Raw genomic sequence first — 16822 nt, forward strand, 5'->3', positions numbered from 1 at the left:
GTCACTGAACCAAGGAAATGCGTCAGACATGAAAAGGAGACCCCCCCACCCCCACGACTCCACACACGTGAGGGGCCTGCTGCAGCCCCCCTAGACCAGAACCCAGAACACGTCTCCCAGAGGCTGCGGGGACGGGGAGATCCTTAATGAAGACGATTTTAGTTTGTACAAGGTGAAAACTGGAGATTGGTGCGTGATAAAGAGGATCAACCCAGCGCCACTGGAACGTGAGCTTACACATGGTAAAGGTGGTGGGATTTTGTGTTAATTGTCACCACAATGGCCAGGCACAGTGGCACTCGCCTATAACCCACTCGGAGGCTGAGGCAGGAAGCTTGTGGATTCGAAGCCAGCCTCAGCAACTTATGCCCTCAGCAACTTGGCAAGGCTATCTCAAAAGAAAAACAACTGGGGATGTGCTCAGTGGCAGAGCCCCCCGGAGTACTCCCATCCCCAGTTCAAAAAAGGAGGAGGAGGAGGAGAAAAGGGAAGGCTGCCACAGTGACCCGTTAAAAACCTGAGAAGTTGCACACACACACTCACATCTCCCTCCCAGACTCGGCCCTTGTCCTCGTGCCAGTCCAATAATGAGCACAGGATTTTGAGAAAAAGGAAAAGGAACAAAAGGAAAAGGAACGTTTATTGCTCTGCTAGCAACGGAGACATACAGGAGACTAGTCCCAATGGCTGTGATTCTGCCCATCTTCAGGAACAGGGGGCTTTTATAGAGGTGACTGGGAGAAAATGAGATCAGAGAAGATCAGAGAGCAGGTGAGAGAAAAGAGATCAGGGAGGAGGAGGTGAGGGGAGAGGAGATCAGGGAGGAGGAGGTGAGGGGAGAGGAGATCAGGGAGAAGGAGGTGAGGGGAGAGGAGATCAGGGAGAAGGAGGTGAGGGACGAGGAGATCAGGGAGGAGGAGGTGAGGGGAGAGGAGATCAGGGAGGAGGAGGTGAGGGACAAGGAGATCAGGGAGGAGGAGGTGAGGGGAGAGGAGATCAGGGAGGAGGAGGTGAGGGGAGAGGAGATCAGGGAGAAGGAGGTGAGGGGAGAGGAGATCAGGGAGAAGGAGGTGAGGGACGAGGAGATCAGGGAGGAGGAGGTGAGGGGAGAGGAGATCAGGGAGGAGGAGGTGAGGGGAGAGGAGATCAGGGAGGAGGAGGTGAGGGGAGAGGAGATCAGGGAGGAGGAGGTGAGGGGAGAGGAGATCAGGGAGGAGGAGGTGAGGGGAGAGGAGATCAGGGAGGAGGAGGTGAGGGGAGAGGAGATCAGGGAGGAGGAGGTGAGGGACAAGGAGATCAGGGAGGAGGAGGTGAGGGGAGAGGAGATCAGGGAGGAGGAGGTGAGGGGAGAGGAGATCAGGGAGGAGGAGGTGAGGGGAGAGGAGATCAGGGAGGAGGAGGTGAGGGGAGAGGAGATCAGGGAGAAGGAGGTGAGGGACGAGGAGATCAGGGAGGAGGAGGTGAGGGGAGAGGAGATCAGGGAGGAGGAGGTGAGGGGAGAGGAGATCAGGGATGAGGAGGTGAGAGACAAGGAGATCAGGGAGGAGGAGGTGAGGGGAGAGGAGATCAGGGAGGAGGAGGTGAGGGGAGAGGAGATCAGGGAGGAGGAGGTGAGGGGAGAGGAGATCAGGGAGAAGGAGGTGAGGGGAGAGGAGATCAGGGAGGAGGAGGTGAGGGGAGAGGAGATCAGGGATGAGGAGGTGAGGGGAGAGGAGATCAGGGAGGAGGAGGTGAGGGGAGAGGAGATCAGGGAGAAGGAGGTGAGGGGAGAGGAGATCAGGGAGAAGGAGGTGAGGGGAGAGGAGATCAGGGAGGAGGAGGTGAGGGACAAGGAGATCAGGGAGGAGGAGGTGAGGGGAGAGGAGATCAGGGAGGAGGAGGTGAGGGGAGAGGAGATCAGGGAGGAGGAGGTGAGGGGAGAGGAGATCAGGGAGAAGGAGGTGAGGGACGAGGAGATCAGGGAGGAGGAGGTGAGGGGAGAGGAGATCAGGGAGGAGGAGGTGAGGGGAGAGGAGATCAGGGATGAGGAGGTGAGAGACAAGGAGATCAGGGAGGAGGAGGTGAGGGGAGAGGAGATCAGGGAGGAGGAGGTGAGGGGAGAGGAGATCAGGGAGGAGGAGGTGAGGGGAGAGGAGATCAGGGAGAAGGAGGTGAGGGGAGAGGAGATCAGGGAGGAGGAGGTGAGGGGAGAGGAGATCAGGGAGGAGGAGGTGAGGGGAGAGGAGATCAGGGAGGAGGAGGTGAGGGGAGAGGAGATCAGGGAGGAGGAGGTGAGGGGAGAGGAGATCAGGGATGAGGAGGTGAGGGGAGAGGAGATCAGGGAGGAGGAGGTGAGGGGAGAGGAGATCAGGGAGGAGGAGGTGAGGGGAGAGGAGATCAGGGATGAGGAGGTGAGAGACAAGGAGATCAGGGAGGAGGAGGTGAGGGGAGAGGAGATCAGGGAGAAGGAGGTGAGGGGAGAGGAGATCAGGGAGAAGGAGGTGAGGGACAAGGAGATCAGGGAGGAGGAGGTGAGGGGAGAGGAGATCAGGGAGGAGGAGGTGAGGGGAGAGGAGATCAGGGAGGAGGAGGTGAGGGACAAGGAGATCAGGGAGGAGGAGGTGAGGGGAGAGGAGATCAGGGAGGAGGAGGTGAGGGACAAGGAGATCAGGGAGGAGGAGGTGAGGGGAGAGGAGATCAGGGAGGAGGAGGTGAGGGGAGAGGAGATCAGGGAGGAGGAGGTGAGGGACAAGGAGATCAGGGAGGAGGAGGTGAGGGGAGAGGAGATCAGGGAGGAGGAGGTGAGGGACAAGGAGATCAGGGAGGAGGAGGTGAGGGGAGAGGAGATCAGGGAGGAGGAGGTGAGGGGAGAGGAGATCAGGGAGAAGGAGGTGAGGGACGAGGAGATCAGGGGGGAGGAGGTGAGGGGAGAGGAGATCAGGGAGGAGGAGGTGAGGGGAGAGGAGATCAGGGAGAAGGAGGTGAGGGGAGAGGAGATCAGGGAGGAGGAGGTGAGGGGAGAGGAGATCAGGGAGGAGGAGGTGAGGGGAGAGGAGATCAGGGAGAAGGAGGTGAGGGGAGAGGAGATCAGGGAGAAGGAGGTGAGGGACAAGGAGATCAGGGAGGAGGAGGTGAGGGGAGAGGAGATCAGGGAGGAGGAGGTGAGGGGAGAGGAGATCAGGGAGGAGGAGGTGAGGGACAAGGAGATCAGGGAGGAGGAGGTGAGGGGAGAGGAGATCAGGGAGGAGGAGGTGAGGGACAAGGAGATCAGGGAGGAGGAGGTGAGGGGAGAGGAGATCAGGGAGGAGGAGGTGAGGGGAGAGGAGATCAGGGAGAAGGAGGTGAGGGACGAGGAGATCAGGGGGGAGGAGGTGAGGGGAGAGGAGATCAGGGAGGAGGAGGTGAGGGGAGAGGAGATCAGGGATGAGGAGGTGAGAGACAAGGAGATCAGGGAGGAGGAGGTGAGGGGAGAGGAGATCAGGGATGAGGAGGTGAGAGACAAGGAGATCAGGGAGGAGGAGGTGAGGGGAGAGGAGATCAGGGAGAAGGAGGTGAGGGGAGAGGAGATCAGGGAGGAGGAGGTGAGGGGAGAGGAGATCAGGGATGAGGAGGTGAGGGGAGAGGAGATCAGGGAGGAGGAGGTGAGGGGAGAGGAGATCAGGGAGGAGGAGGTGAGGGGAGAGGAGATCAGGGATGAGGAGGTGAGAGACAAGGAGATCAGGGAGGAGGAGGTGAGGGGAGAGGAGATCAGGGAGAAGGAGGTGAGGGGAGAGGAGATCAGGGAGAAGGAGGTGAGGGACAAGGAGATCAGGGAGGAGGAGGTGAGGGGAGAGGAGATCAGGGAGGAGGAGGTGAGGGGAGAGGAGATCAGGGAGGAGGAGGTGAGGGACAAGGAGATCAGGGAGGAGGAGGTGAGGGGAGAGGAGATCAGGGAGGAGGAGGTGAGGGACAAGGAGATCAGGGAGGAGGAGGTGAGGGGAGAGGAGATCAGGGAGGAGGAGGTGAGGGGAGAGGAGATCAGGGAGGAGGAGGTGAGGGACAAGGAGATCAGGGAGGAGGAGGTGAGGGGAGAGGAGATCAGGGAGGAGGAGGTGAGGGACAAGGAGATCAGGGAGGAGGAGGTGAGGGGAGAGGAGATCAGGGAGGAGGAGGTGAGGGGAGAGGAGATCAGGGAGAAGGAGGTGAGGGACGAGGAGATCAGGGGGGAGGAGGTGAGGGGAGAGGAGATCAGGGAGGAGGAGGTGAGGGGAGAGGAGATCAGGGATGAGGAGGTGAGAGACAAGGAGATCAGGGAGGAGGAGGTGAGGGGAGAGGAGATCAGGGATGAGGAGGTGAGAGACAAGGAGATCAGGGAGGAGGAGGTGAGGGGAGAGGAGATCAGGGAGAAGGAGGTGAGGGGAGAGGAGATCAGGGAGGAGGAGGTGAGGGGAGAGGAGATCAGGGATGAGGAGGTGAGGGGAGAGGAGATCAGGGAGGAGGAGGTGAGGGGAGAGGAGATCAGGGAGGAGGAGGTGAGGGGAGAGGAGATCAGGGATGAGGAGGTGAGAGACAAGGAGATCAGGGAGGAGGAGGTGAGGGGAGAGGAGATCAGGGAGAAGGAGGTGAGGGGAGAGGAGATCAGGGAGAAGGAGGTGAGGGACAAGGAGATCAGGGAGGAGGAGGTGAGGGGAGAGGAGATCAGGGAGGAGGAGGTGAGGGGAGAGGAGATCAGGGAGGAGGAGGTGAGGGACAAGGAGATCAGGGAGGAGGAGGTGAGGGGAGAGGAGATCAGGGAGGAGGAGGTGAGGGACAAGGAGATCAGGGAGGAGGAGGTGAGGGGAGAGGAGATCAGGGAGGAGGAGGTGAGGGGAGAGGAGATCAGGGAGGAGGAGGTGAGGGACAAGGAGATCAGGGAGGAGGAGGTGAGGGGAGAGGAGATCAGGGAGGAGGAGGTGAGGGACAAGGAGATCAGGGAGGAGGAGGTGAGGGGAGAGGAGATCAGGGAGGAGGAGGTGAGGGGAGAGGAGATCAGGGAGAAGGAGGTGAGGGACGAGGAGATCAGGGAGGAGGAGGTGAGGGGAGAGGAGATCAGGGAGGAGGAGGTGAGGGGAGAGGAGATCAGGGATGAGGAGGTGAGAGACAAGGAGATCAGGGAGGAGGAGGTGAGGGGAGAGGAGATCAGGGAGGAGGAGGTGAGGGGAGAGGAGATCAGGGAGGAGGTGAGGGAAAAGTTTCAAAGTCACAAAGATGTAGTCAAAGCATCAAGTGAACCCTGTTACAGTGTCACCCTCTGGCTCAGGTCTCATTTTCACACCTGCTGGCAGGTGTGTTTGAGTAGGCGTCTTTTAACCCTAAATACACAGAGAACAAACCGCCTGAGATCCAGTGTGATGACCTGGGTTGCTGGACCCTGCCAGCAGCCTATGGAGCAGAAGGACCCAGCACTGGAGGAAGGCGGTGGCCACACTCCCACCCCAGCCCATCCCGACGGCTGAGGAGCTCGGAGATGACCCTCTGACTCACTTTGAGGTAGAAAATGAACACAGGTTCCTCCCCACATCCAGGTGCTGCCCACAACGCACAAGGCCCTCTGCAGACAGGGCTGCGTTTCCTCCTCCCAGGCAGCTGGCCTCAGGCAGCTCCTTGAAGTCCCAGCTGCAGTGGGAGAGAGAAGGTGACCATGCAGGAGGAACCTTCATCAGCCCTGTGCATGCCCTGGCCACGGCCTGCCCCATGGACCCCAGTTCACCAGGGTCTACCCAGGTTGCCTGCCACCCATGTCACCGCGGCTCATATTGAGTCTCTGATGCCCAGCAAGAAATACAGGTCCAGCAGCGACAGGAACTCGAGAAGATCTGACATGGAGGGAAGTGGCGTGATACAGGCCTGAGGGGAAGCAGCAAACTTTATTTCTAACAAAAAAATAATAATTTCTGCATTCTAAATAATGAAATTTGTTATTAAATTGGGGGAGAACCCCTCATGAATAGGGAGATGACTGAAAAGGGCCGGATGGTCCTGGTCGCACTTCTGTGTGTGAATGTAACATGGCAAGGGAAGAAAACTGAGGACTGGCTGGCTAACTGTGGGGTCTCCCTTCCCAGCGCCTTCCCACCGTAAAATTCTAAGTGGATTAAAGAGAATTAAGGGTGGAAAGAAGCCAATGCATTAAAACTCCTGGGAGAAATCAAAATGAGCATTTATCAAGTCCCTGGAGAGGACAGCTTAGAGAAGATAAAAGGAATTCACAAAAGGGGAGATCAGTGGATTCCACCCCACGGCAATGTCACGTGTTTACGCAGCTGTAGGTCAGTCAGCAGGCAGAGCGGCTAATAAACGCTTCACTGTATCAAAAGGTGGTGCGATTTAACAACAGTAAGATCAACAGGTACCATAAGGTCCTTGCATAGCATCTGGATGGCCATTTTAAGAAAAAAGTTCTGCTTTCCTGCCCAAGGGCGTTTCTGAGGCAGGCTCTCCGCTCCCTCAGGCCAACCCAACCCTTAACCTCTGCCTTAGGACCCACGGGGCTGGGATTCCTGAGTCTGCCCCATGAGAGTCCCAGAACCCAAGCCGTTTGGCCCACTTTCGGCTACAGAGATGGCCTTCATCTGTCAGCTCTGACAGACACCCCTCGTGTGGACCTCTGCCTGGCCTGTCTTCATTCTCTCGGTCCTCGCTTTCCCTTCAGGTACACTGTTGACATGACTTACAGAAGGGAAAAATAAAGGTGATTTCTGAAATTACGAGAAAAACCTCTCTGCTGAAGACGTAGATGGAATCCCTCTCGCGGCAGAAACAAGGACACGCCACATAAGCCACAGGACCACTTTTCCCGTGAACTCACAAAGTAGCTGAGTGTACCCAAGGGTGCTGCTCCTCGAGGGGCGGATGTGGCATGCAGATGGCCCTTGGGCCGGCGCAGGAGAGGCTGAGAAGGAGGGAGTCGGCCATGCTTCTAATGCGTTCCCGATGTGCAGTCAGACCAAGTCCCTCCCAGGAGCACCTGTGCTCACAAGGAAGAGCCTGAGGCGCAGCAGGTCAGCAGCCCCTGGGGTGACACATCCCTTGGCTTCCCCAGCCAAGTCCCTGAGAAGGCCCGAGTGCTGACAGGCATGTGACGGTGCTGATGGCTGATCCTCGCGGCACGTGAACTAACCCCCCAGGGAACACTGCAGACCTGCTGGCCTGGCTAAGGTGAGAGAGACGAGCATACCGAGCATACCAAGCTCTGGCCAGGAGGGGGACAACTGGAGCACCTGCACCCCGCTGGCGGTGTGTAGCGAGCACAGCAGCCGCTTCGGAAAACACTCGGTCAGTTTCCTAGAAAGCTAAAATACACCACCCAGTAATCCAGCCTCTGCGGTCACCACAGGACCCAGAAGCACTCGTGTGTGTGCCAACGTTCCCTGCAGCTGTGCTCATCCTCACAAAAAGCTAGCAGCAATGCCCAGAGCCACCAACCAGAGAATGCATGACAAACTTGGGCACAAGAAACAGTACCAGTCATCAAAGAAGAGGGAGAGGAGAGGAGAACCAACCATTGATGCACTAATTGTGATGCGGGGAAAACAGATGTGTGTGTGTGTGTGTGTGTGTGTGTGATCTGTTTCTATGCAATCCTAGAGTATGGAAGCCAGTCGACGGTGGCTGCAGTGGCTCCTGTCACCTGGCCACGGTGGGCTGCAGGGGGAGCGGGCAGGAAGCATTACAGGAGGAATGGGACTAGAGGAACACTTGTGTCCAGCAGTCCAACTGCAGCGATGGTCTTGCAGTTGTGTCCCTAAGTCAGAACTCATGTCACCATTTAAAAAAAAAGAAGTCAGCTGGGCACAGGGACAGACACCTGTGATCCCAGCAGTTTGGAGGCTGAGGCAGGAGAGTCACAAGAGCAGCCTCAGCAATTTGGAAACCCTAAGCCACTTAGTGAGACCCTGTCTCTAAAAAATGAAATGGGCTGGGGGTGGTGGCTCAGGGGTGAAACTCCCCTAGGTTGATCCCCAGAACCTCCCGCTATAAAGTCTGAAAGCCATAACTGACACCCTAAGCGGGCTGTCTTGGGTGTCGCTGTGGAGAAGGCCACCAGCGCGGTCTTTGGGAGAGCACTCAGACGCTGTGCGCCAAGTCCTCAGGTGGCTCCTGACTCAACCTGAGACTTCGTGCCAAGGACTCTGCCCCAGAGAGAAAACTCTACATGCTAGGAAGCTTGGTGCTCAGAGAGATTAAATGCCACATTATTATAATAATAAAAGCGGAAAACAACCCAACGACTTGTGAATTAGGACGTAAGCTGAAAGTGATCCTTCACAAGAATTTACTCTGAAGGGAAGTGAACATCTCAGAGCAGGAGAAAAGGCAGAGAACAAAAGCAACTGATAGAACGACCCTAGCAATGCAAAATATTTAGAAAAAGTGAAAAGGAACTACTCTAAAATTTCAACAATTTATTTATGGATATTGAAAGAATGTATTTTTTCTAGATTTTAAAACCTAGAAAAACACATTTTTCTTTCCAATTTTTTTTTTCATAGTGTGAATAGATTTCTTGTGTGGAAGGGAAAACAGATCTGAGGAGGACATTTTTAGAACCCTAAAGTCCACCAGAGCCCACGAGTGCCCAGAGAAGCCCCCAAGGGGCTGAGAGGCTGGAGAGTCAGGCCTGGGCAGATGGGTCTCAGCAGAGCTGGGGTCAGGCCTTAGTTGCATCTCCTCCCTTCTGATATCAGAGCTTTGTTGCAAACCACAAGAGCCAGACACCTGCCAACTGTGCTCTTCCATGAACAGACGGACATACCAGCTGACACAACAGGCAGCAGGCCAGGCAACTGCGGCTAACGCTCAGAGGCCACATCTGGATGGACACAGGAGCCACGGGGCACCTCCCTGAGCTCCAGGGCCAGTCCATGTCTTCACTCTTCCCAGTGAAGCTCGTGGCCATGAAGCTCAAGAGCCACGTGGGGCCGTCTGGGGAGTCCTGCATATAGGGGAGAAGCAGCCCAGGGTCCTTCCTGTGCTGAGTGCCCCTGTCCATCACCCCCTCCGTCATCAAGGTAACAGGGCCTCTCAGCTTACCATGAAGCACAGCACTGTGTCGACACAGAAACCGTGGGCAGAGCAGAGGTCATGGTCCCTCACCACTGCCCAGGTGATTCCCTGCAGCCAACCACCTGAATGCGTGGTCACACAAAGCTCTCTGCAGGACGGAAGATGAGGCCTTCTTCAAAGTCAAAGAGATCCTGGGTCACCCAACCACTGGGCAAGGCACGTCTAGGGAACCAGCAGTTCAAAGGGATTTTAATCTCACCGCCAAAGGAAAACGCTGCCCGGGGTGGGGCCTGCCTCACCCAGGTTCAATGTCCCAGCCAGCCACAGGCCCCCACCTGACACCAGCCACCTGCCAAGCACAGAGGCAGCCCCTCTGCAGAGGGTCTTGCGCACTCAAGACCTCCCTGAGTGAAGGCCTTCCTCCTAGCTGGACCCACCCTGGGCACAGTGTTCCTTTCACTACACTTGGATTCCGGCCTCCCTCTGAGGCCAGGTTTCCTTGTGGCCAGTCCTTTGTGTGGCCAGTGTGGTTTCCATGATGCCCCTCCCTGAGCCCCTGGAAAGTGTGACTACCATAGAAGATTCTGGTGCGTTTCTTGAGCTGTTGGTCACAAGGTGCCGCAGGCCCTGATTCAGCACGGCAGGGCCATTCGGAGAGACACCAAAGCTGAGCAGACATGGCCCTGCCCACAGGGTGCCCCCCGCAAGGTCTGTCTGGTCTATGTCCAGGCACCGCTCACATGGCCCAGGGCTCAGCGTGGGGACCATGCTCTTAGAGAAGCGCTGGCCCAGGAGGCCTTTGGAACCTGGGGCTTCTTCAGGGGACCTCTTCTGTGGCTGGGGTCCTGGGCTTTTCCTCCCTGCACGCAGGACTGTTTTGGGACTGACTGGGAAACTGAGTCCCCACTGGCTTGTGTGTCTGGAAACCCAGGAGGCAAGGACAAAGAAGAAGATGGGCACTGTCCTGGAATCCCCAGCTCCCAGGAGCCCATGGTCAGGCCACCCAAGAACTTCCAGAGGACAACTACACTTATCTTAGAGTTCCAAAATAGGGGGGCTGAAGAATTGCTCACCTTCAGATTCCTGCACACAGGAACACCTCCCGCCGTGTGGGTGCGATCAGATGGGACCCTACGGGGGCCTCCCGAGGGCTGCCTGAACGGCAGTGGGAGCCGACCTGCCTCCTTAGATCAGCCTCAAACCAGGACAGTTGGGAGGAGGTCTGCCCACACACCCTCCACCACAGCTCAGCCCTAAGAAACGTTGTGCTTTCCGAGGTCCCTGGAGAAGCTCACCCACGGTTGGTCGTGCCATGCTGTGGTTAAAGCGGGGCCCTCCAAGGCGGACCCTCTGTCCTGACCTGCTTCCAGGCTCAAGGCAGTCCTTCGCTAGCCTCAGTGCAAACACTTCTGTCCACTGAGCACGCTCACAACCTTCAACCTGCTCCTGGTTTTGAAAGGGAAGGGTCTACCCAGTTTGCGACTTAATGAACTTAATGAACCACAGGCAAAAAGGCAGGGGCTGCCGGTGTCCACAGCCTGGGCGCATTTGCTGGCTTCCCAGCTGCTCTCAGTGAGTACCAGGAGAGAACCTGCTGTCGCCAGATCACCTGTGGGACCTGTCCACCACAATCCCACCTGCCCCAGGCAGCAGTGGACTTTCTTTGTACAACTGGAGAAACTGAGGCACACTAACAATGACGACTTCTCTCCAAGTGAGGGCCCCCACTAATGAGCAGTTGTTTCTCCAAAACATTTGAGTTTCTCACCTAAGAAGTGATGTCACTGGGCAAATCCTCTTCTTGATTAAGTTTTAAAGACAACATGCAATCACAGGGCAGGCAGTGGCGAGGCCCTCAGCCATGAACTACACCTGTTCTGGAAAAGGAGAGCAAGCACGTCCACACTGTCACCCTCGGCAGGAGCAGTGAGCCAGCAGATGCTCCAGGTTATGCCAGAGCTCTCTGCTGCTGCACCCGTAGAATCTGGCCATCACCCGGCTGGGCAAAGTCACCAGCAAGATGCCTCCACCCACCACTGCCAGTGAGCAAGCCCTCACTTTGCATAGTGATAAACAGCCATGTTTTAAAGGGGACTCGCACTCTGAGAAGCAGGCCAGCCCGCCCCAAAGGCACGCCTGGCTGAGAGTGTGAAAGCTAATGCAGAGTGTCCTGAGAACGCACATTCCCCAGCTGTAACTCCCGGCACCTGGGTGAGCATGCAGAGTACAAAGGGAAACCAAGAGAAGGAAGCAGAAAGACCCCAGCCCAGACCCTTTGCAGTACGCAAAGCACAAGCACTCACGCTCTGCACCCTCGCGGGTTCTCTCTCCTCACCATTTCTCATCCTGACTGTGTGAGTCTTTCTCAGCTTGTCCAGACTCAGCGCGGCGTGTGCACATCAGCTCTGAGGCTTCTGTGACTCAGCAAAGCACTCAGCTTTTATTTTTCAGATGGAATTTACCACGCTGCGACTACACCCAGGGGGAGGGACCATTTCCCTCGCTCTAAACAGAGCCCTCAGCCAGGATGGCAGGAGCTCTCCTCAAAGGCAGCATCCAGAGCTGTGTTTGATCCGGGGTGCACAGACGATCATAGCCTGAAGGAACTGGCGGCTGCCACCAGGATCCTGACGCCCTTCTCACCCTGCAGATGAGGAGAGGCTGCACACATCTTCTGTGAAGAAGACAGTGAGTCACAGAGGCAGTGGCTGCAGGGTCCCAACCCGGCTTCCTGCAGCTGCCCGGCTGCTCAGCACAGCCTCTGGGCCGGAGAGCCCCTGAGGATTCTCTGTTGCTCTGGGGCAACGGCGGAAATGCCCTTCCAATAAGAAGGGTGCTTGCTCTTTTAAACATCCAGGAGACAGAGAAGATTCACCTCCACTGAACCCTGAAGAATGGAAATGTAGAGAAGATCCAGACAGAAGAGACCAGGACGGCAGGGCTCGTCCTGCCGAAGGAGCAGGTCCACGGGGCTGCAGGCAGCAGGGGCACTTGACCATCTGCCTGATTGGTCAGGGAGGCGGTCCAGGCCACCCTCACTGCACTGCCCATATTCTAACCACATGGGTGGTGCCGAGGGTGAGCGGGAGCCTAGAGCCGGGCGTGGAGGTGCAGCATCCCTGCCCTGCCCTGGCCGGGAGAGCTGGCCAGGAGGCCCCCCAGGAACACTCTGCTCCTACCTGCTCTGCCCCACGCACCAGCTCTGCCCCTCCCTGCACCACACCCCTTCCTCCCTCCCAGCCCTCTTCCAGTCTGGCCCAAGGTCATTTCCCCAAAGAGACCCAGCAAGCATCCTTCCAACAGGAGCCAGGGAAGACCAGGGGAGACCAGGGCAGGGAAGGAGCGAGGGGGTGGGAACCTGAGCTCCTGGCTGGTGTCTGATGAACCCTCATCAATCAGACCAATGACCAGGTCGCTCTGATGGAAACCACCACCACACCTCTCACAAGAGGCCCACGGCCACACAAGGACATCTGCAACTGACACCGTCCTAAGTCCCCGCGGGTCCTGGCGAGTTTTTACTGTATATTTTGCAGGTGAGGAAACCAAGGCCCAGGCTGTGCCCACAATCCCACCACTGACTGGCGCTAAAGCCTGGACGGGGGTGGCCCTGGCTCAAGATCCCAAGCAGCCGCAGCACTGAGGCACCCTGTGGGCCCCTGATGCCAGAACTTCTGCACTCAGGGTCCTCGGGCCCAGCACCCACCCAGAGGCCCTCCTCCTGTGGCACAGCGAGGCAGCAGGTGGCCACCACGGCCAGGAAGTGGTGTGGTGCTGTGGGTGTGCACAGGTTTCATTTTTATTTGACAAATACTTTTCTGCATTTACCCTGTGCAAGGCACGGTGTAAGAACTTCAAGTACCTCACGTCAGGATGATTACGGCAATGTGGCTCACAATGCAACAGAAGGGAACTGGAGGCCCAAACCAGAGGCCTCCCAACGTCCAGCAACAGAGAGAGAAGTCACACAAACCAAGAAGGCACAGACACAGAAGGCTGCAGGCTGGGAGCGCCCCAGGGTGACACTTAATCGAGAGGGCAGACACTGATTGATGCTCCTTGAAAAGCTGGCTAGAAAGGGCATTCACAGTGCCACGGTCTGTCTAAAATAGGTGTGGGTGGGTGGTACAGAGAGTGCATGCAAGGCCCCGGGCTCAATCCCTAGTACTGCAAAAAAGCAAAATATAAAAATAAAGGTTTGTGTGCCTGTGTGCACGTACGTTGTGTTCACAGGAAAATAAAAAGCCTGAAAATGTCCATACCAGAACATCAACTGGCCACGCTTTAGGGGATGGGGGCTCTTTGTCTCTTTTCTTTCTGAAGTGTATGTGTTTTTAGACAATGGATATGAGGTTATTTTTAAAAATCACAAAGCATTCTATTTTTATTTTCAAACAAACTTGTTCATGTGAACAAACTTAGGTACATGCTTTTAATCACTGCGATGACCGTGTTCCTTGCAGACTGCTCTCACACAGGGCTCAAGGGGACAGTGTCCCTCCTAAAGCTCCAGGAGACCAGGAGAGGAAAGGGTGGGGGACTGAAAGCCACGCTAGTTTCTAAGCCTCAGAAGCAACTTGTTTATTCAAAGCATCTGTTTCCTAATTATAAAAGTAAAATATGCTCACTGTAGAGAATTTGGGAAAGAGGACTAGATTGATAGGAAAGCAACAGCCCCCTGAGCACACCCCCCGAGGCCCACTGCCGGCCTGGACCCCATCCCTGCAGCTGTCAGAACCACGGCTCAGCAGTTAGGGAAGACCACGAGGGGCAACCCAGAACAGCTGGACAATGTTGACCATCCTGAGGAACAGGGCGCCTTGGTCTCAGCACCTGGGGAAACATGACCCCGGGGCCCTGGGCTCCCCTCTCCAGCCTCACCCCAGCCTCGCCTGTCCTCCTGGAGGCCACTGTCTCTGCTTTCTCTGGGGAACTCGGATGCTCTGTGATGATGCCCAAATCCAGCTTCCCCACCCCAGCACTCTGGAGGCCAGGCCCAGGGGACCTCCTGTTGCCCAGGCTCATGGGGCCTCTCAGACCCACACACACGCTGCCCTACCCCTGAGTCCACTCTGCCTTCTATGTCAGTGCACGTCACTACCTCCTCCCTGGGCTCCTGCCGGGACCCCAGGGTGCCTCCCCCCCCATGCAGGTCACACTCGCCGCCCGAGCCGTGGCTCATGACTCAGGCTGGCTTACATCACTCCCAGGCACGGCTGGGCATTTTCTTCACTATCGTTTGTGTGCTCTGAGAAGGACAAGTGCCACGTGAGTCCACACATCCTCTTGGAATTTTCTTCCTTCTGCCCAACGTGGTGCCCCGATGTCTGTCCACACTGCGCCTGCAGAGCCCTGCCTGTTTCATGGCAGCCCCACGTGAAGAGACCTCCTTACCATCGTCCCCACCCCCTGCCCTGCTCATGGGGTCAGGCGGTGTCCATCTTCTCCTTTCTCTAAAGGACACCACAATGAACACCTGGCACATCTCATGCCCACGAGCTCAGGTGTCTTTGGAGCAGGTTCCAAGGTGGGGGCGTCAGGGGAGTGGGAACGAGTATCTTGGACTGTTGGATATCACCAGCTGATTGCCACACGGCCACCAGAGATGTAGAGGCCACCTGTGGCCCACCCTCACCAAGCCCCTTGCTGGCCAAGCTGCCTCGCAGAAGGGCGTGCCCTGCCACGGCGGACGGGCGGCAGCTGCTAGCCGTGCGGGAGCCATCTCTGCTGCCTGCTGGCTGCCCAGGTCTCTGTGCTGTGTCCTTCTGGCCTCCGCCTGGGTCTCGGCTGCTCTGACACGGTGCGCTGCTCTGGAGGAGTCCACCTGCACTCTGAGCATCACTCCTGTGTCCGTGAAGCCTTCTCACCTTGGCGTTGGCTTCCCCGTCACGGAGACTTGGGCTGTGTTATCCAGCCTTGGTGTTTATGGCGTCTCCATTCCCTGCTCAGGAAACATCCCTGGTGTGTGAGGAATTCTCCCTGGGCTGCTTCTTCATGGTTTCGTTCTCATCGGGCCTTGGTGTTGGAAACCAGGTACAGGCACCACCCTCCCGTGGTGACCAGCTGGGCCATCAGCTCCAGTCCTTCCCTGGCTCTCTTCTCTGCGCCAATGCCACGTTGTTGTAGGAAGAACTGCTACCTCGTGGGCTCGCCTCTGCTGCCTGGTTATTCTTTAACTTTTCTATGCCAATTTGTCAAATGCAATGAAATCTTGTTTGGATTCTGATTTGGATTCTACCAAATTTATAGATTAATTGGAAGAAAAAAATGACATCTCTTTGGCATTAAGTCTTTGTTTCTTTTTGGCACCAGGGATTGAACTCAGGGGCACTCAACCACTGAGCCACACCCCCAGCCTATTTTGCATTTTATTTAGAGACAGCGTCTCACTGAGTTGCCTAGAGCCTGGCTAATCTGCAGAGTCTGGCTTTGTACCCACGGTCCTCTTGCCTCAGCCTCCTAGCCAATGGGATTTCAGGCGTGCACCACTATTCCCAAAGCTATTGCTTTTTTATATTGACCTTGAACTAGCAGCTTGCTAAATCTCTTACCAGTTCTAATAGTTTGTGTCCATATTCTATGTAGATCATACAATTTGTAAGTGAGTTTTATTTTTTCTTTCTTATCTTCATCTTTTAAATTATTTTCCTATTTTGTGATGAATAATTAGGAGAAGCAATGGTAATGAACACTTTTCCCCTGCTTTTGGCATGAAGAGAAATGCCCTGACCATCTCCCATCAAAGCATCACATCAGCAGCAGGACTTTGATAGATGCCCTTTACCAGGTTAGAGAGCTCAGCTGGATTCCGACTTTGCTAAGCATGCATTTTTGAACTTGTGATTGATCATCAAGGATTGTCCTGCGTCTAATTGAATAATAGCAGCTTCCTCCTTGTCCCTCCAGAGCCTCCTCTGCCACTTCTTGTGGCCGTGCCTGCCCAGGGCTCCTCCTGGGCCCATCTACCGTCACCTCCTACTGGGAGGCCATGGTCACACTGGCTGCATTATTTCAGGCTTGGGCTTGGGAGAGAAAAGGGCCCCGTTCTTCATGGTCCCCTCAAATGCTTCCCCAGGCTAGTTGGTGCTTGGCGATGGTTTCAGTCCACCCTCGGGCAGGAGTGGTCTTTGCAGCCTAGTGTGGTGCAAGGTCCAAATCATTGGCAGATTTGTTCCCTCTTTTGACCCCCTGCCTGCTGGGCACTGCCAGCACCAAGGCCTCCTGAAGACGCACAGGCCAGGGAGAAAAGCCTTCCCGCTCCGCTGAGCTGAGCAAAGGCCAGAGTGTGCCAGGACTGTCACTGCATGGCCATCGTGGGAGCCACCAGGGTCAGGGGACAGCAGCCAGGCAACATCAGTCCACTCCACGAGAGTGAGAGGCCCAGAGTCAGAGGACAGCGTGGGGAGCATGGACAGCCCCCTACTGTGCACCCTCTGCCCTTTGACCCCTGCCTGCACTCTCACCCTGGCCCCAACCTGGCCCCATTCTGTGGGGCAGCCCTCTGCCCTGCACCAGGCCTCGCCTTCCACATCCTTGGAGGTCACCCTCAGGCTCTCCCCCACCACGAGCCTCCAGAGGGCCTCGGACCTATGTGCACCTGCAAGTACCCTGGGCCCCACAAGGTCTGATGCATCTCTGAAACCTCCACTGTTGAACCCCCTGAAGATTTGCAGGGTTTGCTGAAGACACTCAAGCTTTGCTAGGCAGGCACAGGGGACCTGTCCCCAGGACGCAGAGTCTGCAGCCTCACGGCAACATCGGAAACGCCTGCCCTCCTGGTGCCAGCGCCAGTGGCCAGCCTCAGCACTCTCCCATGGGC

Source organism: Marmota flaviventris, chromosome 4 (assembly GCF_047511675.1).
Source record: "Marmota flaviventris isolate mMarFla1 chromosome 4, mMarFla1.hap1, whole genome shotgun sequence".
NCBI lineage: Eukaryota > Metazoa > Chordata > Mammalia > Rodentia > Sciuridae > Marmota > Marmota flaviventris.